We start from the raw sequence: 27,648 nt of genomic DNA on the forward strand, positions 1-27,648 counted from the left end.
ATAGAATATGCAACCAACAATTTGGTAACATATTTTTCTACAAACACACAGGAAACACTTATGAAAATTGATCACATATTAAGCTACAAAGCAAATTTCAACTGCTTTCAAGAATTACTACCACAAAGACCAGATTTTTCTGAGCACAATCCAATTTTTAAAAAAATTCATATGAATGGAAAACAAGGGTGTGCACCTTCATACCCACGCACATATACATTTCTAAATAGATCATGGGTAAAGAAAGAAGAACCCCTAATGGAAATTACAGAATATTTAGAACTGAATAGCAATGAAACTACCAGTCATCATATCTTGTAGGACTCAGACAAGGTGATGCTTAGAGAAAGTTTTATATATTTAAATATGTAGAACAGAAAAGTGGAAACAGTGAAACCTAATAAGATAAGAAAACAATCTAAGAAGTTAAAAGAACGTGAAAATAACCCAAATAAGGTATAAGGAAATAATTAACAAAGGAAAAGGAAGTTAGTGAAATACAAACAGTCATTAAGAAGGGTTTCCCCCAGTAGACAGCTCACACAATTTGGCCCATAATGATGCTCAAAACTGACAACACAACTCATGCTCAGAGCTTCCAAATAAAGTTTTAGGCTCCAGCTCTCAACCATTAACATACAGCAAAAGATTATCAGATGTACATGGAGAGCCTCTAACATGGAAGGCAAATAAAATTGATCAAATGCAATGGGAGCAACTTATATAAAGCAGAGATTACTCAGAAATGAAAACAAAGCCCTTTAAAAACCTTACCATTAATACCTTCAGAGATATAAGGAAAGACAAGTCTTTGATGAAGCAATAACAGAATGCTAGAATAAAAGGAACATATAGGGCACAAAATTGAATGTATGATAGCAGAAATAAAAAAAAATCAAGAAGTGGGATAAATTTAAGAAACTTTGCCATAAAGTAAAAAGACAATAAATTGATCACAGTAGGAAAAAATGATAAGCAAATTAGAGAAGCATTTCAATATGCCCAGCTTCCAAAAACAGAGAACAGATAAAATAAAGGAAGATATCATCAGTGAAGTAATTCATGAAGATTTATCAGGAATGAAAGACATGATTTTCTAGATTGAAAGGGTACAGCACAGTGGATGAAAATAAGCCCACTCTAAGGCATATTACTGTAAAATTTCAGACCACTGAGAACAAAAAGAAGTTCCTAAAACTTCCAGAGGGAAAACAAGAGGTGACATAGATAAGATCAAGAAGCATAATGGCTTCAGATATTTCTACAGCAATACAGAAAACCAGCAGGCAATTAGGCAATGACTTCAAAATCCTGAAGGAAAATATTTTCTAAATTAGATTTCTATACCAACCCAATGCCAAATAAATGGAGGGCAAAAAGTGTAGATATTTTCAGAAATAGATAATCTAAAAGTTTTTCCTGCTACATTCTCTTTCTCAGAAATCTACCAAAGAATGTGTCCCATTAAAGCTAGAAAGGAGAGCAAGAAAGAGAAATATATGACATACAAGACATGAAGGGTCAGTACAAGAGAAAGATGAAAGTGATCCCCAAGGTGATGTTGGATGGGGAGGTGTAAGATGACAAACGGACTAAATTGGATCATGTTTAAAATGTTTGGACAAGGAAAGTTTGGAATCCCACAAAAACAGTCACCCTTCCCTCTAAAACATACAAATGGGCATAATAAAAGTCAATAGAACGACATTATCTGTCCTGATGAGGTCCAAAGGATGCTGGTGTAAGGCCAAGTGTGAAAACCGAGACAACAAAAAATAGGCTCCTAAAATGAGTGGATTCACTAAGCCTGGTGATTCTTTTTTAGCCAATAAATTATCAAAAACCTTCTGACACCCACAGAAAAACACAATTTGAAACATAAGAGTGTTTATCCTATATATGCATGTATGTGCATAGAATATCTCTGGAAAAACACATCTGTTTGCCTCTGGGAAGAAGAACTCGGTGAAAGGGATACAAGGAAGACTCACTTTTCACCATTTACCTCTTTGTTTCTTTTGAATTTTATAACATATGTTCATATAGCCTACCCAAGATGAATAAAATAAATACACCCTTTGATCCAATAATTTCACTTCTAGGAATTTATCCTGATACATCTGCCCAGGTACTGCACAGGTACAAAGCGATGCGTGTGCCAAGTTATTTATTGCAGTGTCATTTTTAGCAGCAGAAGATTTGATATAATTTTATGTCCTTTGATAAAAAATTGGTAAAATAAATTATATATATCCATATGCTATGCATCCATAAAAGAGAATGAAAAAACTCATTATTTCCTGACAAAGAAAAAAATCTTCAACATATACTATTAAGTGCAAAAGATTAGGAGAACAAAAGCATGCTACCATTTAAGAAAATGTAAAACTACTTACATATACTTATGTTTACTTATGTACTATGTATGCTTATCTAGAAGGATATATAAGAAAATGATATCACTAGTTATTAGAGGGCAATTTAATGGTAGGAAAACAGAACGAGAGAGATATTTTCTGCCTATATTCTTCTCTACCTTCTGAATTTTAACCACGTAAATATATTACCTATGCAAAAAAAATGCACAAAATAAAAATCAAAACAAAGAAAAAGATATAAAAGGACAACTTAATAATATTTAAAATAAAAAAGGACACAACTACTGATACAGCAAAGAGGTAAACAATATAGATTATAGTCACTAATTTTATACCAATATGTGTTAAAATGTAGAGAAAATTCACAAATTCCTGGATAAATATAGCTTATCAAAACTGGCTCAAAAAAGAACAGAGAAACAATTACCATAAAGACATCAGGCCAGTAATTTTTAAACATTCCACAAAGAAAACACTGGTCTCATACTGTTTTACAAGTAAATTCTACCAAATATTCAAGGAACAATAAAACAAAAGATACATAAAGCAGGGATTTTTATCTGTTTTGTTCTGTGCCATATCTCCAATCTCCAGAGCCACTTCTGGCATATAGCAGACTTTCAGTTCATTTTATGAGGTTAGTATGAGCTTAATTCTGAAGACAGACATAAACGGTATGTGCATATAATATTTTCCTAAACCTAGTAAATGGCATCTTACCAGAAACCTGGAAGAACTATCACCTCAATAGAGACTTGTTAGAATTATTTTCTGTAGAATCAGTAATAGTATAGGGTTTCCTAATAAAAGAACTCCTGTTCAGCACCAAAGGAGAGCCTAGCCAGTACAATAGCATTAAAGAAAATAAAAGGTATAAAGATTGGAATGAGAGAAACAAAACTGTCATTATTCACAGATGGTCTGATTATCTATCTAGAAAACTCAAATGATTTTGCAGACAAATTATTAGAATTAATAAGAAAATTTGGCAGTGGCTAGACTAAAATCCATATACAAATATTGTACTTCCATATAACAATAATAAACTGAAAATATTTTTAAATATATTATTTTACACACCATAAAAATATATAAGGTGCCTGGACATAAATACGTATATCAAAACACGAGCAATGTTTTCATGGAGAAAGTATAAACCAAAAGTGAAAGACAATAATGAGAACTACATAAATGGAAATTTATAGCATATTCGTAGATAAGGATACTCTCTATCATGAGAATTTCAGTTGTCCTATATTTTATATATACATTCATGCAAGCTCAATTAAAACATCAGCAGTCTTTCAAGTAAGGTTATAAGTGACTCCAAAATTCACATGGAAATGGAAAAGAAAATACAGAAGAGACCCCAAGGAGCCCAGAAAAAATCAAAAGTCAAGGAAGACTTGAACTAAACTATCAGCCAACTTGACCTAATTGATATCTACAGAACTTTCCACCTTACAAAAGGAACAGAGGAAACAAATTAAAAAATATAATAATAAGAGGGCAGACTTAAGTCTACTATGTAATTACTCTAAATATAAATGGTCCAAATACACTAGTCACAAGACAGAAATGGGCAGAGTGGATTAAAAAAAAAATTACCCAACTATATGCTGCCTACAACAAACTCATGTCAAACACAACAACATAGGTAGGTTGAAAGTAAGAGAATAGAAAAAAAATGTATCATGCTAATGTTAATCAAAAAGTAAACTGGGTTAACTGAGTTAAAAGTAAAACAATGAAAAAAGATATGAATGACTTAGAATAAAATATATAACGTAGCTATGTTAATACCATAAAACAGGACTTCAGAACAGACTATTATCATGAATTAAGAGGGACATTTTTTAATGGTAATAACCTCTTCAAGAAGACAGAACAATCCTGCATGTGCATGCGCCTAATAACAGAGCCTCAAAGTTCATGAAGCGACAACTGACAGAATTGAAAGGAGAAATAGACAAACCCGTAATTAGAATTGGAAACATCAGCCCTCTACAATTAAGTTTTAAACAGTTTCTAAACATAAATAAAGAAACTAAGAGAAAACTGAATAGAAATCTTTTACAAAAATGATTCAAGAGAAGCTGATAGACACAGAAGAGAAAGGAGAGCCAATGTACACATAATTCAGAATTTGTACCACGGAACACACCAAATGGTGCAGAATAAACGCTTTTTAAAATCCTTCATGAATGAGAAATTCTTGAACATGCAGACTGGCATTATCCAAACAAAAATATTAACTTATCTACAGGGGATTAGAAACCCACATTATCCTGAATGCCTTCACAGCAATAGTCAGTGCCAAAAGACAAGGAAACATGACTCATGGCTTTTTACTTTGTATTAGTCTGTGAAGCTTGAAGTAAAAAATAAAAGTATATATCTTATTTACAGCTTTATGGAGAAATAGAATGAACTATGGAGAACGTGCACTATGCTGTTAGAATTCTGGGACCCAGGTGCCAGATTTCTCATTTACTCTCTGTATCCTCGAGCAAGCTACTTGAATTGTCCTAACTCAAGGTGAAAACTGTGTGGAAATCACAGTCTCAGAGGTATCGTGATGGCCTGGCTGCCAAGATTGGCCCTGAGGAGCAGGACAATGGTTCCATATCCAGTACTTAAAAGGAGTAGTGAGACCAGCAATGATCCAGGCGAATGCCCCATACTAGGAAGATCTAATCTGGTGAGCAAAGAAAATGCTTCCAGCTGAGGTGGGCAGGTATGGGCTATGACTGAATGGCAATATAAAGTGGTTAAGAACATGGACTTTGGGGTCAAACCTTTGTGGATTTGAATCTGAAGTCTGCCACCTTACTGTGTGACCTTAGGTAAATCACGTAACTTCTCTAAGCCTCACTTTCCTCATTTGTAAATTAAAGATAATAATCCTACTCTAATAAAATTAAGTTTCATATTGTTTGCAAAACACCCATAAGAGTGCTTGGTACAGAGTTGGCACTTAATAAATTGTAGTTGTCATTATTTAACAAGTTCTAGGCCTACCCAGATGTGGGCCAAAGACTTCTGCTAAGTGTCCTTCCCTAGCTCGTGTTGACTTAGAAATGAACAGGGTTGAGCCTGTCGGAGAAAGGCATTCCTTATGCCTCTGTAAAGAGCTAGGTAAGGCAGGGAGCAGAAATAGTGCCTCTTAGCTTCAATTTTGTCATCTCTACAATGAAAGGATTTGACCAGAAAATCTCTAAGGACCTCATAGCTCATAGTTCTAAAACTCTTTGATCTGTGAACCAAATCTAATGTGTATTCTATGTTTAGAATTGATATATTGTTAGATCAGCTGGGAATTGCTAAAATCATATCATCTATTGATTTATATAAAGGGTTATGGTGAATGACCTTGGATAAAGAATATAATCTAAAATGGTATTTGTAACATCAAATGGAGTGTAAAGATTTAATGGCTTACCCTTTGGACTGAGGACCTCTTAGACTCATATATTCTTACAGTTTAAAGGGATCTTAAAGCCAATTTGTCAAACCTTCCAACCGTTGGAGAAACCACTTCTACTGCAGCCCTACAATGCTCACAACCTGGCTTGACTATATCTTCTGACAGGGACCTCACTGCTTCACAGATGCCTTTTCCAATTTTTTGGAATCCTATTATTGAAGCATTCTTTTATGTTTGAGCCCAAAACTTTTTTGAGGCCAAAACTTTTCCTTCTTGAACATAATGGTCCTCCATATTTGAAGCAACTATCAAGCTTCCCCTCAATCTCTTTTCCAGGCTATACATCCTTAATCACTTAGTCATTCTCCATATAAGTTTCCAGAACCCACAGCACCCTGACTGCCTTCCTCAAGGCCACTTTGAAGCTAGCTAAAATGTAGTCCCTGGATTAAGTACAGTACTCCAAATGTGGTGCAAGAAGAAACACTCATCCCCAGTATGTGGGACACAATGCCCTTCTTATTGCTGTCAAAGACTTGAATAGACATTTCTCCAAAGGCAGCATACAAACAACCAACAGGAATATGAAAAAAATGCTCATCACCACTAGTCATCACGGAAATGCAAGTCAAAACCACAATAAGATATTACTTCACACCTGTCAGGATGGTTATTATCAAAAAAACAGATGACAGCAAGAGTCAGCAAGGATGTGGAGAAATGGGAACCCTCATGCACTATTGGGAGAAATGCAAAATGGTGCAGCTGCTTTGGTAAACAGTATGGAAGTTCCTCAAAAAATTAAAAGTAGAACTACTCTATGATCCAGAAATCCCACTTCTAGGTATTCAAAAGAAATGAAATCAGGACCTCAAAGAGATAATAGCTTTCCTATGTTCATTGCAGTATTATTTGCACTCACAAGAGGTGGAAATAACCTAAATGTTCATTGACAGATGAATGGATAAAGAAGATGTAGTATATACACATAGCACAATACCATTCAGCCTTAAAAAAGAAGGAAATTCTCAGGAGCTGGCACCATGGCCTAGTGGTTAAGTTTGGCATGTTCAGCTTTGGCGGTCTGGGTTCAGTTCCCAGGTATGGACCTACACCACTCATTGGTGACCATGCTGCGGCAGCAACCCACATACAAAATAGAGGAAGATCGGCATGGGTGTTAGCCCAGGGTGAATCTTCCTTAACAGAAAAAAAAGAGAGAAATTCTGCCATATGTGACAAAATGGATGAACCTTGAGGACATTATGGTAGGTAAAATAAACCAGTCACAGAAAGACAAATACTGCAAGATTCCAATTATATGATGTATCTAAAATAGTCAAACTCATAGAATCAGAGTGAAATGGTGGTTACCACGGGGTGGGGGAAGTGGGGGGAAATGGGGAATTACTAATCAACAGGCATAAAGTTTCAGTTAAGCAAGCTCTAAGACCTGCTGTATATCTCTGAACCTATCATCAACAATAATAACTGTGTACTTAAACATTTGTTAAAAGGACAGATCTCATGTTAAGTGTTCTTACCACAATAAAATAAATTCTTTAAAAAATGGAATCATACAGTGAGAAAAAAGAAGAGGTTTTGTGTTCGGGAAGCCCTACTTCATGGTAGACTCACGTAATAATCAGTAGTTTGGCCATGTTGCCCTCATCTACAAAACAAGAGTTTAGCCTACAAGATCAATGGTTTCACTTCTTTTTTTAAAAAAATTATGTGAACTCTTACTTCAAATTAAACTGTGTATGGATCACCAACAAGGACACGGAACCACGGACGTGTGCTGGTTTACTTGCCCCATTTGATCCCTGCCCACTCGGTGCCCCATCCTGTTCCTCCCTGAGGGGTCTGTAAGGCAATGCCCAGAAAGCCCTAGGAATCCATGGACAGCCCGATCTCTCAGCTTCTTTCAAGCTTGAATATTCTAAAATTCTCACTGAAAAAACTTCCCATATGAATACAGTATAGTGGTTACCAATGTCAGTTCAAATCCCAACTTTACCATTTTATGGATATACGACGTTGGGGAAACTTTGGTGCCTGTTTCCTCATCTGTAGAATAGGGGGAATAATTGTCTTAACTCACAGGGGTGTTCTGAGGATTAAAGGACTTATCTCACACAGAGCCCTCAGAATAGTACGTGGTCCTTATTTAGCTTCACATCAGCTGCCAGCTCAAGCTTCCCTAATCTTGATTCACCTCATACAATTTCTGAACCTAAACTCAGGACATTAAGCTTTTCTATATTTAAATTTTTTCTTCTTGGTATGGACTCAGCAATTAGGATTCAGGCACAAGATAATTTTGAATCTTGATTCCCTCCTCGTCTCCTTAGCTCTCTCTCCCAGGACTCGGCAGCTGCATTTTTGATAAGCAAACCACCTGTGCCTTCGTCCAGGTCACCAGTCTCTTCCTAGAGATCAAATCTGACTTTACTGAGTGGCTATGGCTAGAAAGACAACATGGCAATACTTAGCCAGTGTGCATGTGGATATCATAAATGTCCTGTTTAGGTAAAACTTGCTAAATTCCAATTTGGACTTCCAGATGTCAGAAATTCTGAAAATGAGGCATAAATAAGCATTTTATTTATCACAATGAATTAGAAGTATATAAGACTCTAATAAGAAGTATATGGAGACTAGTAATTACCTAAACTTTGAAGTAGCCCAATCAATTTTTTGAATTGCTTAGAAACTAAGGAAAATGTGAGAACCACAACTGATCAGCTAGAAACTGTTAAGAAAATTTCTAAGAGAAGAAATGAGCTTTTGCTTCTTTACCAGTCTCCAGGGCTCTATTCAATTCAAAAACCTCTCTTAGCACTGACACCATAAATCTCAGCTCCCTAACATGGCTCACAGCATTTTTTACAACTCTGACCCACCTGCCTCTCTCACCACTATTCCAGTCACAGAAAATTTGCTCTCCTTTCCCTGAACATACCATACACTCTCATAATTGTGCCATCTGACGTGCTAGTCCTTCTGCCCATTAATATTTCCCTCCTTTCCTCTCTGTGGCAAACTTTCATCCATTCCTATAGACCCGGGTCAAATGTCACTTCTTCTGTGAAATTAACTCCAATTCCCAAATCCTCACTCTTTCTTCTGAGTTTCCCACTGAATTCTGTAATTCCTCTTTCATAGCCCTGGAAACGTTCTATTGTGATCAATCATCTCCAAGTGTGTCCCATTGGCAACAGGTCACTGGCAGACATTGTATATCTCAACTAACGCCCTCAGCTTCAGGCATATTGCAGAACTTCAGATGTTACAGGCCTTACCTACCGTGAATAGCATTGTGTCTGTGGGAAAATGTGAACAGAGTTACAAATAGCAGAATTTCAAATTAACTTTGGGAACACAAGCCTGTCACTTAAAGGCCTAAAGGGGAAGATAGCCTGGTACGTTCAAGGACATCAGCGAGGCAATGTAGCTGAAGTGAGAAGAGCAAGGATGCAAGGATGAGAAGAGAAACAACCAGAAGCCAACTCACGCCGAGCCCTGTAGGTGAACATAAGGACTTTGGGTTTTAGTCTGATGAGATGGGAATCCAATGAGAGCAATAAACAGAAGAGTGATATGATCTGATTATATTTTCATAGGGTCCGTCTGGCTGCTTTGATAAAAATAGGTTTGGGGTAGACAGAGAGGACAAAGACAGAAGTTAAGATACCAGCTAGGAAGTCACTGCAATAACACACGTGAGACGTGATGGGAGTGGTGAGAAATGGTCAAATTTTAGAAAAATTTGCCAGGATTTTCTGACGCATCAGACGAAGGTTGTAAGAGACGGGAAAGTCAAGGCTTATAATTAAGATTTTTTTTATCTTAGCAATTTAAAGACTGAAGCTACATTAACTGAAATGGAGAAAAGTGTAAGAGAAGCTGGTTTGGAGAAAGAGCCAAACCAGCTTTGGAGACTTTAAATTTGCAATCCCTATTAAACATCCAAGTGGAGATGTCAAGGAGGCTATAGGATATATGGGGCTGGATCAGGAAAGACATCTGGGCTGGAGATAAGGATTTGGATGATATCAGCAGAGACGCAAATTAAAGCCATTTATCTGGACTAAATCACCTATGGAGTAACTATAGAAAGAAAAAAGAAGTCCAAGAGCTGAGCACTGGGGTACTCCAATATTTAGAAGACAAGAAAATGAGGAGAAACCAGGGAAAAGAAAAAAAAGAAAAAAGACCAAGAAGGAGCATTTAAAAGGTGGTGGGAAAACCAGGCAAGTGTGGTAATTGGAAGCCAAGAAGAGAAAGAGTTTCACAGAGAAGAGAGTGAACAGCTGTGTGTCAGGTGCTGTTGAGATTTTAAGCAAGATGAAGACTGAGAATAACCATTGGATTTAGCAACATGGAAATCAAGGGTGACCCTGACAAGAACAGTTTCAGGAGCGTAGTGGTGGTGAAGGCCTGAGTGGGGTAGATTCAGGAGAGAAGAAGAGGAGAGAAGTTAAAGTAACTAAAGAAATTTAAGACATATTGAAGTAACGAGAAGGAGATAATAGAGAGTTAACTAGAATGGGAATTGAGGTCAAGAAAGGTTTTCTTTCTTCCTTTGAGGATGGGAGAAACAATGGTTTGTATGCAGTAGAGAGGGGAATATTCAGTAGAAAATATTCAGCAGAGAGGGGAAAATTCATGATGGAGGAGAGATGGGGAGAACAGCCAGACTGATGTCCTTGAACAGGCTTTACGGAATACAGTAGCATAAGCTACGTGGGAGCAGGGCTATGGGCAGGATATGGAAGCTGGTCAGATACTGGGAAAGCCACATAAGCAAGTTACCAACCAAGGTTACAGAACAAAGGCAAGGATCAGGGCTAAGGTTGAAGCTGGAGACCAAGTCAGGAGCATGCAGCCCAAGCACAAGCAAACAGGAGGAGCAGAGTCAGAGGAGCAATCTGAGACTACATCCTGGAGGTTGCTATGAAGTCAAGGCAAAGGAAACAAGAATGCACGCACTGTAGGACCCATGACACTGCACAGAGAGCATTCTGCTATGCCAAGACTCCTTTTGAGGGCCTGCAATCCTTTCCCATGGATTTTCATCCTCTGGTTCCTGAATCTGAGCACCAATATACCCTTTTTAAGAGAGTGCCTTTATCATTATTTTAATGAAGAGTTATATTTGTAGACAAAAAGTATTACTGAATGTGTAAGGTACTAAAAGCTCTGAAAATCACTTGGCTAGTCCAGAGATTCTCATCAATGCTTCCAAAACCCAGAGAAGAAATCATGCAGTGATAAATATCAGGAGGGCAGACTGTGGTCACCAAACCATTTTCAACTTCCCAGGCACTCACCTTACTACCGTTTCTGTCTTCATGCGTCTATCTATGGACACTGAAATGTCGGAGAAGCAAGAAGGAAACGGTTTGAGTCCCTGAGTCCCTGGAAGACGATAGCACAGGAGGGCTATCTCCTGTGTCAGATCCCGATGAAAACGAGAAATAAATCTTTGTTGTATTAAGTCGCTGCCACTTATTTTTTCCCACAGCATAGCCTAACGTGACCCTGACTTCAATAAAGACACACCACTTTAGCAGAGGTAACCAGTTGGCCTATAAAATGCTAATCCTTTAAGTCACAGCAAGCATCACAGATGCTTAAATAACAAGTTCCCTTAGGACATAAAACATAATTTGATCCACAACAATTTGGTTTCCACACAGCACATCTGGTTTTCAGGAATACATCTATGTAAATTGAGTTACCTCTATGATGATGTTGTATTTGCATCTGAGGAACTGGAAAGACAAGACTGACTGCAGGTTAAATAAAAAATGCCTAGGTCTAGCTTGATTTGCTCTGCAAACTCCTGTGATAACGTATGTAAACACCCTGTCGGCAATTAGATTCTAAATTCTTCTTCACCGTAACGATCCAGGTGTCATTGGAATGATGGTTTTAAAAAAAGGCATTTTCCTACATCAGGTTACAGCATATTTTTTTCCTTTTTTAATTAAACCTCTGCACAGTGAATAATGCACCTGATTTAGACATTCAAATCTTTCCAGAACCCTCCAACTCAGCTAAGAGAGCCAGTGTAGCTGATTCAGGCAACTGTGTTGCTTTATAAAATACTGTCCCCAAAGAGTCCTTTATAGCCACTCAGAGCCAGCATAGAGTCAATTATTAAGGTTTCTACCTGTATTGCTCAGTCTGCACTTTCCACCTTAGCACTGTCCCTATTAATCTGCTCGGGAACTAATTGCTATTTTTGATGCTGGGGTAGGAATTGTTGAGGTGTCCCTTTGGATTTTCTTTGCTTGCATAACATTGGAGGAGGAGAACAGAAACAGTAGCAGCAGGCTGACGTTTAGGTTTGGACCATGCCTCCTAAGCCAGATGTTGAAGAGAGGGTCGCTGGAATGTGTCCTGCATCACGAACCTCATATTGAAAGTACTTTGTCCTCCATTGATAAAATGACAGCATTTATTAACCAGAATTTATCTCTACTGGTACTTTTATCACCAGCAGTAAATTTCTATAACAGCATCACTGTCCCAAATATTTGTTAAAGCTTAAACAGTTTCAAATATGTGCTCCTGTATTTCATTTATAGCTGTTTCCAAAAATGCACCATTCAGTGTTACAGCTTATGCCTCCTGTCATATTTCACATTTTGGTTTATGCTTTGGTAGATTTCATGGTGATCTCTTTTTAACCAAAAAAAAAATTTGCTTTAGGGAAGAAGATACGTTTTCTTTAAACAGTCAGGCTGCAGAAAGTGTCCTATATCATGAAACCTTTCCACTGGCCTACATATCAACAGTGGATCCTGCAGACATTTAGAAAATTTCTGTGCCTCTTAATTCTCATAGAGGTTGGTTGCATTCTCTCATGACCTCATTTCACAAAAGCAACTGTGGTATGGTGGGAGGCATGCTGGACCTGGACTCAGTTTACCTGGCTCTACATCCTGACTCTGCCGCTTGCAAACTTTGTAACTTTGGACAAATCATTTGGCTTCTCTGAGCCTTATCATCCCCATCTGTGAATTGGGGCTAAGAATACTTGTCCACAGGGCTATTCTAAGGAGTCAATACAGTACCCAGGTACCAGAGCCTACCACTGAGCCTGGCACAGAATAGGCAACCAAGATTCATTATTAGAATCTCCAGGGCACACGCAATCCAGCTGGCATGAGATCACATGAGTCAATTAGTTACATGGAGTCCCCTAAGGTGAAGTGATATGGAGAACTCCAACCAATTTAAGATGCTCTGATCATTAAAGATTTACAGGAGATACCCAACCTCCTGGCTTATCCTTCATCAATACAAGTCCTATAGTTCAACTTGCTACTATTTCATCTCTAAACTTTTTATTTTTACCCTCCCCACCAAGGATCAGCCCTGTGGGTCCCCACCAGAGTTCTGGCTTCCTGTCTCTCCCTACCACCTATTCCTCACTCAGCGCCAACAGAGCACAAGAGGCTCCCAGCAAGACCTTGCTTTTAACTCAGAGATGCAAGTGTTTGGGACTGAGGTGATGATGGTGCCAATCTATTTTCTCTTCCTCGGACACTTGGCTTGGAGGAATCCATGTTTGGAGTACAGGAGAGTCTCCTCCAAACACTCCCTATAAGAACCCACTGGCTGCCAAGCTTGGGGGCTGGAAGGAACCCCTCAGGTTCAGGGCCAATAGTGACATTGAGCCTGCAGAAAAGCTCAGAAAGAGCGCTGTATCACTGATCCCTCCCCCTTTCAACCTACAGGCAAGTGCTTCTGGGGCAGAAAGCACTTTGAAATAGCAAACATGAGCCTTTGGTCCAATCTGTACCTAGCTGACATACAATCCCCTAACCCAACTAGTGCCCATGGGCAGCAGGGGACTTCATCTAAATCAGCTTGAATAACTCTTCTCTCCCTCTCACCATTTTTGGCCTTCTAGGTGAGTGGCTTTCAAACTCTGTTGACTGTAACCCGTATTTAAGAAATACATTTTACTTTGCAACCCAGTATTCACACACTCATGCATGCACACACACACACACACACACACACACAACTATTGAAAATGTTATACAACAATTCTTGCCCTTACTGTGTACAATGTGCGTTATTTTCCACTCAATTATATTTTATTTCATTTTTTAATACTAGTCATGACCTATCAAATTAATTTTAGGACTCACTAATGAGTCACAGTCTGTAGTTTTAAAAACACTGATCCAGGTATTTAATAAGGAGCTAGTCGTTTGGAAAAGGAGTAAAAGAGGATCATACTTTAAAGTATATGGAAGGTTTGAGTTTTTTTAAAAGTATATGAACAGTTCTGGTAAGAAAGAAAAGATGTCCTTTCCCCTATTCCTCCCACTAAATACAACAGCTCTAGGAATTATATATAAAATAATTATATATAAAATAAACATAAGAAGACTCTGAAAAATGGAGAGAAGAATGAAGACCGGCTAGGGAATATGGGATCCAAAGAATGACATACTGCTGAACTCTCGGTTTTCTGTTTGCCTCATATATCTCAGACTTAGAGATGAAGAAGCTTGCAACCTGGAAATACCAGTAAGTGCAGCAGAAGTCGACTCTCTCTAAACAAAGGACCAAGAAAAGGGAGGCCTACAGAGACAGAAAACTTTTAGACAATAACCACTCTATGACAAACCCCACAGGTAAAACTGTGGCCCCATCCCCACCCATGCCAGCAAAGGCTGAATGGAAAGCCTAGACCAGGCTATAAAGAGGCACCCTAACCCGCCCAGCGTGGTGATGTCAGAGAAGGCTGAGTAGGGAGCTGGAACTTCCATCCCTGTTGGACAGTAACGAGTTCCTCTCACCTGTCTACAGTGTCATCAGACACATTGTGAGGAGCCTGGGCTTCCACCTCCACCCAGCAGGACCAAGGCATTCCTCCCCTTCCCCACTGGGGTAGTGTCAGAGGAAGCCTAGTGGAGAGTCAGGACTTCCACCACGGCCTAGCGGTAAGAGGACACCCCAGTGTGGTGCCAGTAGAGATCATGTGAGGGCCAGAAATGAGGAACTTCTATTTCTCACAGCCAGAGAGGTATCAGAGGGAAGCCAGAACTTCCGCTGCTGCCCAGCATTAACAAGGGGCCTCCTCCTCAGCTGTCAATGGAGGTTAAGGGGGGGACCTGAACTCCCACCTCCATATGGCAGTAATGAGTTGGTGAACCTCCTTCCCTTCCAGGGGGATTTCATAAGAAATCAAGTAAAACCAAGAGTTTTGTTTCTGTTTTTTTTTTTTTTTTTTTTTTTTGAGGAAGTTTAGCCCTGAGCTAACTGCTGCCAATCCTCCTCTTTTCACTGAGGTAGACTGGCCCTGAGCTGACATCCATGCCCATCTTCCCCTACTTTATATGTGGGACGCCTACCACAGCATGGTGTGCCAAGCGGTGTGATGTCCGCACCTGGGATCCGAACCGGTGAATCCCGGGCCACCAAAGTGGAATGTGCTCACTTAACTGCTGCATCGCCAGGCTGGCCCAACCAAGAGTTTTAATATAACCTAGAGTCTCATAAAATAATACCCAAAAGGTCAGCCTAAGTTGAAAATCATTCATCATGCAAAGAAACAGGAAGATATCAAACTGAATGAAAAAAATAATTAATATATGCCATCATTATTTGATAAATATTTTAAAGCAGCCATCAAAAATATGCTTCAATTATCAATTACAAACGTGCTCAAAACAAATGAACAATGAAACTCTAGACAAAGAAATAGAAAGTCCCAACAAATAAACAGAAGATATAAAGAACCAAACGGAAATTTTAGAATGGAAAAATATAATAACCAAATTTAAAAATTCAACAGCAGAATGAATAAGGCAGAGGAAAGAATCAGTGAAGTGGGAGACAGAACAATAGAAGTTACACAATCTGAACAGAGAAAAAATAGATTTAAAGAAAAAGAACAGAGACTCAGGGACTTGTGGGACTATAAAAAAAAATATCCAGTATAAATGTAATTGGAGTCTCAGGAAAGAAGAGAGTAGCATGAAAAAATATTCAGAGAAATAATGGCTGAAAAGTTCACCAAGTAGGCAAAGAATACAAACCTGCAGATTCAAGAGGCTAAGTAATATACCATCACTTAGCTAAGTAATAAGTGTGTTTTATCCCAGAAATGAAAGGGTGGTTCAACATAAGGAAATCAATCAATGTAGTACACCACATTAACGGAATAAAGAAAAAACAAGAAGGATAATTATCTCAATTGATGCAGAAAAAGCATTTGACAAAATCCAACATCCTCTCATTATAAATATGCTCAGAAAACTAGGAACAAAAAGGAACTTTCTCACCACGGTAAAGGGCTTTATGAAAAACCTGCAACTAACATCATACCCAATGGTGAAAGTCTGAAAGACAATTCTCCCTAGGATTAGGACCAAGACAAGGATTTCACTACTGCTGTTTTACATTGTATTAGAGGTTCTAGTCAGAGCAATTAGGCAAAAAAAAAGAGATGAAAGACAGCTAAATTGTAAAGAAAGAAGTAAAATTATCTGTATTTGCAGATAATCGTATATACAGAAAATTCTAAGAACCCACAAGAAAGCTACTATAACTAACAAACGATTTAAACAAAATTACAGGGTACAAGACCAAGCCACAAAAATCAGTTGTGTTTCTATACACCAGCAATAAACAATCCAAAAAGAAAACAATTCCATTATAATAGCATCTAAAAGAATAAAATATCTACAAATAAATTTAACCAAGGTAATGAGAGACTATTTTATACACTGAAAACTGCAATGCATTGTTGAAAAAAATTAAAGAAGACCTAAATAAATGGAAATACGTCCCATGTTCATGAACTGGAAGATTTAATGTGTTAAGAGGTCAACACTCCCCAAAGCACTCTACAGATTCAACACAAATTCTTTCAAAATTCCAACAGCTTTTTTTCACAGAAATTGAAAAATCTATCCTCAAATTCACATGGAATTGCAAAGGACCCTGGAGAACCAATCTTGAAAAAGCAAAAGAAAGTTAGAATACTCACATTTCTCAATTTCAAAATTTACTACAAACTTACAGTAATCAAACAGTGTAGTACTGGCATAATAATAGACATATAGACCAATTGACAGTCCAGAAATAAACCAATACATATAATGCCAATTGATTTTTCACAAGGGTATCAAAACCACTCAATGGGAAAAGAATATCTTCCACAAATGATGCTGGGGCAACTGGATTTCCACATGCCAAAGAAAGAAGTTTGACTCCCAACCTCACACCACATAAAAACGTTGACTCAAAATGAATGAACAACCCAAATATAAGAAGTAAAACCATAAAACTCTCAGAAGAAAACAGAAGGCTAAATCTTCATGACTTTGGATTTGGCAATGGATTCTTATTTATGACATGAAGAGCATGAGCAACAAAAGAAAAAATAGATAAATTGGTCTTTATCAAAATTAAGAAGTTTTTGCCTCACAGAACATCATCAAGAAAGTTATAAAAGCAAAAACGCCTTTGACTTCCAGTTTCTGGCCCAGCATGCAATAAGCTTGTAAGTTTCCACTGCATCCTAACAGCAAGTAAAAATGCTGAATCAACTGGAAAATCAACAGCTCTTCTTAGATCCATGAGAGAAGTCAGGTCACAGGACAAACCACTGCCCCTAAAACTGCAGAGATTAACAGGTGGAAACAGAGAATTACAAGTCACCTGAGCAGAAATCCGTGAGCTTAAACCTCCAAAGGAGCCACTGCTTGAGCAAGAAAACAACTGTAATTGATAACTGCTAGAGGTTCAGTGTGCATAACTCTGAGAGTCAAAACCTCCAAGGGGACACGTTCATGGCAGGGTTAGGGCACACGTTTGTCAGTTTTACCTCCAGGAGTTTGACTCGGTTCTCACAGTGAATATTGAAGAAAAAATCTGCTTGTGTTTCCAGTAGGGGGAAGGCAAAAGGAACCATTTTGAAAAATGCCAGAACATTCTATTCTCAACAAGGTGTGCCCTCAGGAGAAATTATTTAACCAGAGCCTAAACTGTTGTGGTTTTTATCAGAGCCTAACTGACCTGGGGGAAAGGAAATATTAAAAGTAGCAAAGTTTAGCCTTCTACATGGAGAAAGGGAAATACTCAACACTGGACCCCTCTAATCTTCCTCACGAGAGATGAGAAGTATCCAACTCCAGCACATTCTAACCATCCTGTCTCACCTAAGGGCAGTGGAGTGGAGGTGGGGAGGGGGGTGGCAAGAAGCATACATGAAGTTCACAGTCCAGAGGAACTAAAACTCACTAAAAGGTTGAAACCTAATCATAAAACTATAGAACATTTCCCTTCTACCAACACCACATCACTAAAAACCTATTTTACAGCACTCTCTTTCACCCACTACATCATATCTGGCTATCAAGAAAAAATTACCAGACATAGTAAAAGGCAAGAAACACAGTTTGAAGAGACAGACCAAGCATCAGAATCAGATTCAGATATGGAAGAGACATTGGAATTATCAGACCAGGAATTTAAAACAACTATGATTAATATGATAAGGGCTTTAACAGATAGAGATAACAGCATGCAAGAACAGAAGGGAAATGTAAACAGAGAGATGGAAATTCTAGGAAAGAATCAAAAAGAGATGCTAGAGATCAAAAACACTAACAGAAATGAAGAATGCCTTTGATGGGCTTATTGGTAGATTGGAACATAGCTGAAGAAAGAAACTCTGAGCTTGAGGATATCTCAACAGAAACTTCCAAAACAAAAGCAAACGAGAAAAAAAAGACTAAAAAAAAGCAGGACAGAATATCCAAGAAATGTGGGACAACTACAAAAGGTGTAATGCATATGTAAGGCGAATACCAGAAGAAGAAGAAAGAGAGAAAGAACAGAAGAAATATTTGAAACAACAGTGACTGAGAATTTCCTCAAATTATTGTCAGATGCCAAACCACAGATCCAGGAAGCTCAGAAAACACCAAGCAAGATACATACAAAAAGAAAAAATGGCACCTAAGCATATGATTTTCAATCAAGAGAAAATAAAAAATAAAGAAAAAATCCTGAAAGAAGGCAGAGGGAAAAAAACACCTTACCTTTGGAAAATCGAAGATAAGAATTACATCGGACTCCTCCCCAGAAACCATGCAAGCAAGAGGAGAGTGGAGTAAAATATTTACACTGTTGAGAGAAAAAATAAACACCAACTTAGCACTCTATACCCTGCAAAATTAGCCTTTAAAAGTGAGGGAGAAATAAAGACATTCTCAAATGAACACAAATTGAGAGAAGTTGTTGTCAATAGATCTGCCTCACAGGAAATGTTAACAGAAGTTCTTTGGAGAGAAGGAAAATGAAAAAGGTCAGAAACTCAAATCTACATAAAGAAAGGAAGGGCATCAGAGAGGAAGAAATAAGGACAAAACAAAAACCATTTTTAATTCTTAATTGGTGTAACAGATAGTCTGTTTAAAATAATAATAGCAATAATGTATTTGATTATTTGATTATGCATGCTTTATATAGAAAGTATATTTATTATTATATATACTACATATATAGTTATGTATGCTTACATGTAAGTGAAATGAATGACAGAAAAGATACAAGGAATAGGAAGGAGGAAATCAGAATTATTTTATCATATCATAAAGTACTTGCACTACCTGTGAAGTGGTATAGTATTATTTGAAAGTAGACTCGGATTAGTTGCAAACATATATTGCAAACTTTAGGGCAACAACTAAAAGAAAGCTAAAAAAATATAACTAATATGATAAGAAAGGAAAGAAAATGGACTCCTATAAAATGCTCAGTTCAAACCAGAAAAGGCAGAAAAGGAGTGGAAGACAAAAATAGGAACAAAAAACAAGAGCAATAAATAGAAAACTGTAACATATGGCAGATACTGATCCAACTACATCAATAATCACTTGGAATGTTAATGATCTAGATGCATCAATTAAAAGAAAGAGATTGTCAGAGATAAGACCCAACTGTATGTTGTTTATAAAAAACCCACTTTAAATATAAAGACATATATAGATTAAAAGTAAATGGATAGAGACATATATACCATGCTAACACTAATCAAAAGAAAGCAGGAGTAGCTACTTCAATTTCATGCAGACCAGATTTCAGAGCAAGGAAAGTTATCAGGGATAAAAAGAGGTACTACATAATGACAAAGGCATCAACTCTCCAAGAAGACATAACAATCCTTAAATCCTTGATGTGTATGGACCTAAGAACAGAGCATCAAAATACGTGAGGCAAAAACTGATAGAACTGCAAGGAGAAATAGATAAATCCACTGTTATATTTGGAGACTTCAACACCCCTCTATCAGAAGTGGACAGAGCCAGCAGGCAGAAAATCCTAAGGACATAGTTGAACTCAACAGCATCACTAATAAATTGAATACAGTGAATATCTATAGACTATATCATCCAGGTAGAGCAGAATACACTTCCTTCTTAAGCTCATATGCAACATTCACCAAGATAGACCACCTTCTAGACCATAAAACATACTTTAACAAATTGGGAAGAATAGAAATCATACAATGTCTGCTCTTAAACCACAATGTAATTACCTTAACAAATTTAAAAGAATAGAAATCATACAATGTCTGTTCTCAAAGCACAATTACCTTAACAAATTTACAAGAATAGAAATTATACAATGTCTGCTGTCAGACTACAATGGAATTAAACTAGAAATCAATAACAGAAAGATAGCTGGAAAATGCCAAACTATTTGGAGATTAAACAGTACACTTCCATATAACACATGGGTCAATAAAAGAAATATCAAAGCATATTTAAAAATATTTTGAATTAAATGAAAATGAAAACATGGCTTTTCAAAACTGTGAGATGCAACAAAAGCAGTGTTTAGAAGGAAATGACAGCATTGAAAGCATATATTAGAAAAGAAGAAGGATCTAAAATCATGCATCTAAGCTTCCACCTTATTTAACTAGGAAAAGAAGGCAAATTAAATCCAAAATCAGCTGAAGAAAAAGTAATAAAAATTAAAGCAGAAATCAATGAAATTGAAAATGGGAAATCAATACAGAAAATCAATGAAACCAAAAGCTGATTCTTTGAGAATGTAAATAAATCGATAAGCCTCTAGCCAGGCTAACTTAAGAAAAAGAGAGTGGGGACACAAATCGCTAATATCAGAAATGAAAGAGAGGACATCACTATAGATCCCATGGACATTCAAAGAATAATCAATGAATACTATGAATAACTCTATGCCCAAAAATTTGACAACCTAGGTGAAATGGACCAATTCCTTGAAAGACATAATCTTTCAAAACTCACAAGAAAAGAAATAGACAATGTGAATAGGCCTATATCTATTAAAGATATTGATTCAATAATTAACAACATTCCAAAACAAAAAGCACCAGGCCCAGATTGGTTCACTGGTAAATTCTACCAAACATTTAAGGGGTAAAGTATCCCAATTCTCTACAATCTCTTTCAGAAGATAGAAGCAGAGTGACTACTTCCTAACTTATTCTATGAAGCCAGCATTACTGTAATCCTAAAACCAGACAAAGAAATTACAAGAAAACTACAAAACAATATCTCTCATGAACCATAGATGCAAAAATCCTCAACAAAATATTAGCAAATTGAATCCAACAATCTAGAAAAAGAATCATAGGCCACAACCAAGTGAGATATATCCTAGGTATGGAAAGCTGGTTCAACATTTGAAAATCAGTTAATGCAATCCATCACATCAAAAGCCTATAGAAGAAAAAAATCACAAGATTATTTACATATGTGCAGAAAAAGCATTTGACAAAATCCAAAACCCATTCATGATAAAAACTCTCAGTAAACTGAGATTAGAGAGGAACATCTTCAACTCGATAAAGAATATCTACAAAAAACCTGCAGATAATATTATTCTTAATGGTGATAAATTGACAATTTTCCCACTAAGATCAGGAACAAGACAAGGATGTCCCCTCTCACCATTGCTTTTCAACATTGTACTGGAAGTCCTCGTGGATGCAATAAAACAAGAAAAGGAAATAAAGGTAAACAAACTGAAAAAGAAGCAATAAAACTGTTTGAAGATGACATCATCGTTTATGTAGAAAATTCGAAAGAATCAACAAAATAATTTCTGAAACTAATAAGTGATTATATCAAGGATGCAGGATATTAAGTTAATATACACAAGTTATTTATTTTCCTATATACCAGCAATGAGCAAGTGGAATTTGAAATTTAAAACACAATACTGTCTATATGAGCACCCCCATAAATAAAATACTTAGATATGTCTAAAAATATGTATGTAAGATCTGCATGACAAAAACTACAAAACTCCTATGAAAGAAATCAAAGAAAAACTAAATAAATAGAGATAAATGTGCATGAATAGGAAGACTTGATATTGTCAACACTTCAGTTCTTCCCAAGTTGATCTATAGATTCAATGCAATTCAAACCAAAATCCTAGCAAGTTATTTTGTGGATGTTGGTAAACTCATGCCAACATTTATATACAGAGGCAAAAGACCCAAAAGAACCCACATGATATTGAAAGACCAGGACAAAGTTGGAAGACTGACTCTACCCCACTTCAAAACTTACTAAAAAGCTACAGTAATCAGGACAGTGAGGTGTTGGTGAAAGAATAGACAAATAGGAAGAACATAGAACCCAGAAATAGACCCACATAAATATAGTCAACCTATCTTTGACAAAGGAGCAAAGGAGTACAATGGAGAAAACATAGTTTTTCAACAAATGGTGCTGGAACGACTGAACATTCATATACAAAAAAAGTAATAAATCTAGACACAGATCTCACATCCTCCACGAAAATTAATTCAAGATATATCACAGACCTCAATGTATAAACCAAACTATGTAAACCATATATAGAGAGACCAAACCTATATTTGGACCAAACTATAAAACTCCTAGAAGATGACATAGGAGAAAAAAATAGATGACTTTGGTTTGGTGATGACCTTTTTGGATACAACATCAAAGGCATGATATACAAAATAAAGAATTGGTGAGTTGGACTTAATTAAAATTAAAAACGTCTGCTCTGCAAAAGCACTGTCAAGAGAATGAAAAGACAAGCCACAGACTGAGAGAAAATATTTGCAAAAGACATATCTGATAAAGAACCATTATCCAAAATATAAAGAACTCTTAAAACTCAACAATAAGAAAACAATATGATTTAAAATGGGCCAAAGACGTTAACAGACATCTCACCAGGGAAGATATGCAAATGGAAAATAAGTATATGAAAAGATGCTCCACATCATATATCATCAGGAAAATGAAAATTAAAACAACGAGATATCACTAAATATCTACTAGAATGGCCAAAATCCAGAACACTGACAGCATGAAATGCTGGTGAGGATGTGGAGCAACAGGAACTCTCATTCATTGCTGGTGGGAACACAAAATGATATAGCTGCTTTGGAAGCCAGTTTAGAAGTTTCTTACAAAACTAAACATAGTCTTTACCATAAAATCCAGCAATCACATTCCATGGTATTTACCGAAAGGAGTTGAAAACTTATGTCCACACAAAAACCTACACACGGATGTTCATAGCAGCTTTATTCGTAATCGCCAAAACTTAGAAGCAACCAAGCTGTCCTTCAGTAGGTGAATGGATAAATAGCCTGTGGTATATCCAACCAACGGAATACTATTCAGGGCTGAAAAGAAATGAGCTATCAAAGCTTGAAAAGACAAGGAAGAAACTTAAATGCCTATTACTCAGTAAAAGAAGCAATCTGAAAAAGCTACATACTGTATGATTCCAACTACACGACATTCTGAAAAGGACAAAAATATAAAGACAGTAAAAAGATCAGTGGTTGCCAGGGGCTAGGGAGGGATGAATAGCCAGAGCACAGAGCACTTTTAGAGAAGTGAAACTGTTTTGTATGCCACTATAATGGTAGATACGTTTCATTATACATTTCTCCAAACCCAAAGAATGCACAACACCAAGAGAGAACCCTAATGTAAACTATAAACTCTGGGTGATAATGATGTGTCAGTGTAGGTTAATCAATTGTAACAAATGTACCACTCTGGTAGGGGATGTTGATAATGAGGTAGGCTATGCATCTGTAGGGACAGCAGGTATATGGGAAATCTCTGTACCTTCCTCTCAATTTTGCTATGAATCTAAATCTGCTCTAAAAATAAAGTCTATTAAAATTTTAAAAAAACACCTTTTTTACAGAGTGGGAGAAAATATTGGCAAATCATATATCTGATAAGAGTTCAATATACAAACAACTCCCACAACTCAACAACAAAAAGACAATCAACCTAATTTTTAAAGTGGGCAAAGTATTTGAATAGATATTTCCCCAAAGAAGATGTACAAATGACTGGGAGAAGGGGGAAAGAGGGAGTTTTTGCTTAATGAATACAGAGTTTCTGTTTGGGGTGATGAAAAAGTTTTGGAAATAATGATTACAGTTGTACAACATTGTGAATATAATTAATGCCACTGAATTGCATACTCAAAAATCGTTAAAAAGGCAAACTTTATTTTATATATATTTCACCACAATAAAAAAAAATCTAAGGGGGACTGGTCTGGTGGCATAGTGGTTGGGTTCATGTGCTCCACTTTGGCAGCCCGGGGTTAGCAGGTTCGGATGCCAGGCATGGACCTACACACTGCTCATTAAGCCATGCTGTGGTGGTGTCCCATGTGCAAAATAGAGGAGGATTGGCACAGATGGTGGCTCAGCAACAATCTTCCTCCAGCAAAAGGAGAAAGATTGGCAACAGATGCTAACTCAGGGCCAATCTTCCTCACCCCCACCCCCCCAAAAAAGGAGGAATCTAAGGAAATTGCAAAAAGGATAAACCCAAAGAAATCTATAGCAAGACATACCATAGTCAAATTCTGAAAACTAAAGACTAAGAAATAATTTTGAGAGCATCCAGAGAATAATGACACATTGCCTACAGGCAGAAAAACAATTCAAATGATAGCATGTATCTCTTCAAAAACCAGAGCATTGAGAAAGAAGTGGCACAACATTTTTCAAGTGCTGAAAGATATCCGGTGAAAATATCCTTCAGGAATAAAGAGAAAATCACAGCATTTTCAGATGAAGGAAAACTAAGGATTTGTCACCAGCACATCTATTCTAAAAATAATGGCTAAAGAAGTTCTCTATATACAAAAGAAATTATAAGAAAGGAATCTTGGAACACCAGGAAGGAAGAAAGAACACAGTAAGCAAAAGTATGGTATTACTCAGATTGATATTTTGATATTGAACCAACTTTACATTCCTGGCATAAACTCCATTTGGTCATAGTGTCTGATTTTTTTAGATATTGCTAATTTCTATTCGCTAATATTTTGTTAAGGATGTTTGCATGAAGGATATTTGTCTGCAGCTTTCTTTTTTGTACTGTCTTTGCCTAGTTTGGGTATCAAGGTAATACTACCTTTATAAAATGAATTGAGAAGTATTCCTTCCTGTTGTATTTCTGGAAGAGTTTCTTTAGAATGGTTTCATTCTTGATGATGGTAACTTGTGTCTTCTCTGGTTTTTTTCCTTTGTCAATATTGTTAGAGATGTGTCAATTTTATTGATCTTTTCAAATAACAAGCTTTTTGTTTCTTTATTTTCTCTATTGTTTTTCTGTTTTCCATTTCATTGATTTCTGCCTTTATCTTTACTATTTCCTTCCTTTTGCTTGCTTTGGGTTTATGTGCTCTTCTTTTTCTAGATTCTTGAGGAGAGAGTTTAGATGATTGATCTGAGACTCCGGTTTTCTAGTGTATGCATTTAGTACTATAAATTTTCCTCTCAGCAGTGCTTTAGCTGTGTCCTACAAATTTTGACTCTCATCACTCTTATTCAACAAAGTTCAAGAAGTTCTAGCCAGCGCAATAAGGCAAGAAAAGGAAGTTAAACATGTACTTATTGAAGCAAGAAATAGAACAGTCCCTAATTTTTAGGTGATATGCTTGTCTTCATAGGAAATACCAAGGAATAAACCAAAAGAGAGTTTTAACTCATAGAGCTAACAAGTGAGTTCAGCAAGGTTAGAAGATATAGATAAACATACAAAAATCATTTCTATTTCTGTATACTGGCAATGAACATGTAGACACCAAAATTAAAAACACAATACCATTTACAATAACAATAAAAGATCTAACAAAACATGAACAGAATTTTTATGGTGAGAACTGAAAAATGCTAATCAATGAAATCATAAAAGATCTAAATAAATGGAGAGAGATACTGTGTTCATGAGTTGGAAGACAACATAGTAAAGATGTCAGTTTTTCCCAAATTGCTATACAAAGTTTAACGAATTTTCTACCAAAATCCCAAAAAATATTTTGTAGATATGGACAAGATTATTATAAAATTTATGTGAAAAAGAAAAGGAACTAGAATAGCTAAAACCAATTTTGAATAAGAATAAAGTGGGAGAAATCATTCTACCTGATTCTAAGACTTAGTATATAATGACAGTAATCAAGACTGTGTAGTATTGGTAGAGAAGTCAACAGATAAACCAATGAAACAGAATACAAGACCCAGATACAGACCCACATAAATACGCCCAACTTATTTTTGACAAAGGTGCAAAAGTAATTCAATGAAGGAAAGAAAGGCTTTTCAACAACTAGTACTGGATCAATTTCACACCCATCAACAAAATCCAAAAGAAAACAAAGAACCCGGACCAAGGTCTGAGTCTCATGCATTCTATGAAAATTAACTCAAAATAGATCATAGACTTAAACATAAAATATAAAACTGTACAGTTTTTAGAAAATAACATACAAACATCTTCAGAATCTAGGACAAAGCAAAGAGTTCTTAGACTTGACACCAAAAACACAATACATGAAAGGAAAAATTGATACATTGGAATTTATTAAAATTTTTTAATTATGTTCTGCAAAAGTTGTTAAAAGGATGAAAAGACAAGCTATAGACTAGGAGAAAATATGCGCAAATCAATATCCAATGAAGAACTAGTATGTAGAGTATTTAAGAAACTCTCAACAGTTAAAAAAAAAAGAGAGAGAGAGAGAATGCAATTAGATAACAGACAAAAAACATAGACATTTCATTAAAGCAGATATATAGATGACCAATAAGTACATGAAAAGTTGTTCAACATCATTAGTCATCAGAGAAATGTATATTAAAATCACAATGAGATTATTACACATTTATTAGAATGTCTAAAATCAAAAATAATGACAACACTGAAGGCCGGTGAGGATATGGAAAAACTGAATCACTCATGCAATGCTGACGGGAATGTAAAAGGGTACATCAACTCTGGAAAACAGTTTGGCACCTCCTTAAAAAGTTAAACATTCAACTACCATGCATCCCAGAAATTGCACCCCTGGGCATTTATCCCAGAGAAATGAAAACTTATGTCCACACAAAAACCTATATGATGTTTATAGCAGCTTTATTTGTGATATGTCAAACTAGAAGCTACCCAGATGTCTTTGAATGGGTGAAAGGCTGAACAAACCCAAATGGTACATCCACACCGTGGAATGCTAGTCAACAGCGAAAACGAACCGACTACTGATACGTACATCAACCTGGACGAATCCTCAGAGAATTATGCTAATGAAAAAGGCATCCCAAAAGGTTGCATGCTAAATGATTTTGTTTACATAATGTTCATGAAATGACAAAATTATAAAAACGGAGAGCAAATTAGTGGTTGTCAGGATCAAGGAGGAAGTAGGGACAAGAAAAAAGTGGGATCCTGTGGTGCTGGCAATGTTCTGTATCCTGACTGAATCAGTGTCAATATC

General features: G+C 36.6%; 1 long non-coding RNA gene across 1 annotated transcript in view; it reads right to left on the minus strand.

Annotated features, from left to right (window-relative positions):
* LOC138924013 (uncharacterized) overlaps positions 1–27,648 on the minus strand; it is a 134,857-nt gene that overhangs the window by 97,742 nt on the left and 9,467 nt on the right. The window contains exon 3 of the long non-coding RNA XR_011438468.1: positions 18,891–18,975. This is a non-coding gene — a long non-coding RNA (uncharacterized lncRNA). The remainder of the gene's footprint in view (positions 1–18,890; positions 18,976–27,648) is intronic.

The sequence above is a fragment of the Equus caballus genome, chromosome 5, assembly GCF_041296265.1.
Source record: "Equus caballus isolate H_3958 breed thoroughbred chromosome 5, TB-T2T, whole genome shotgun sequence".
Taxonomy (NCBI): Eukaryota; Metazoa; Chordata; class Mammalia; order Perissodactyla; family Equidae; genus Equus; species Equus caballus.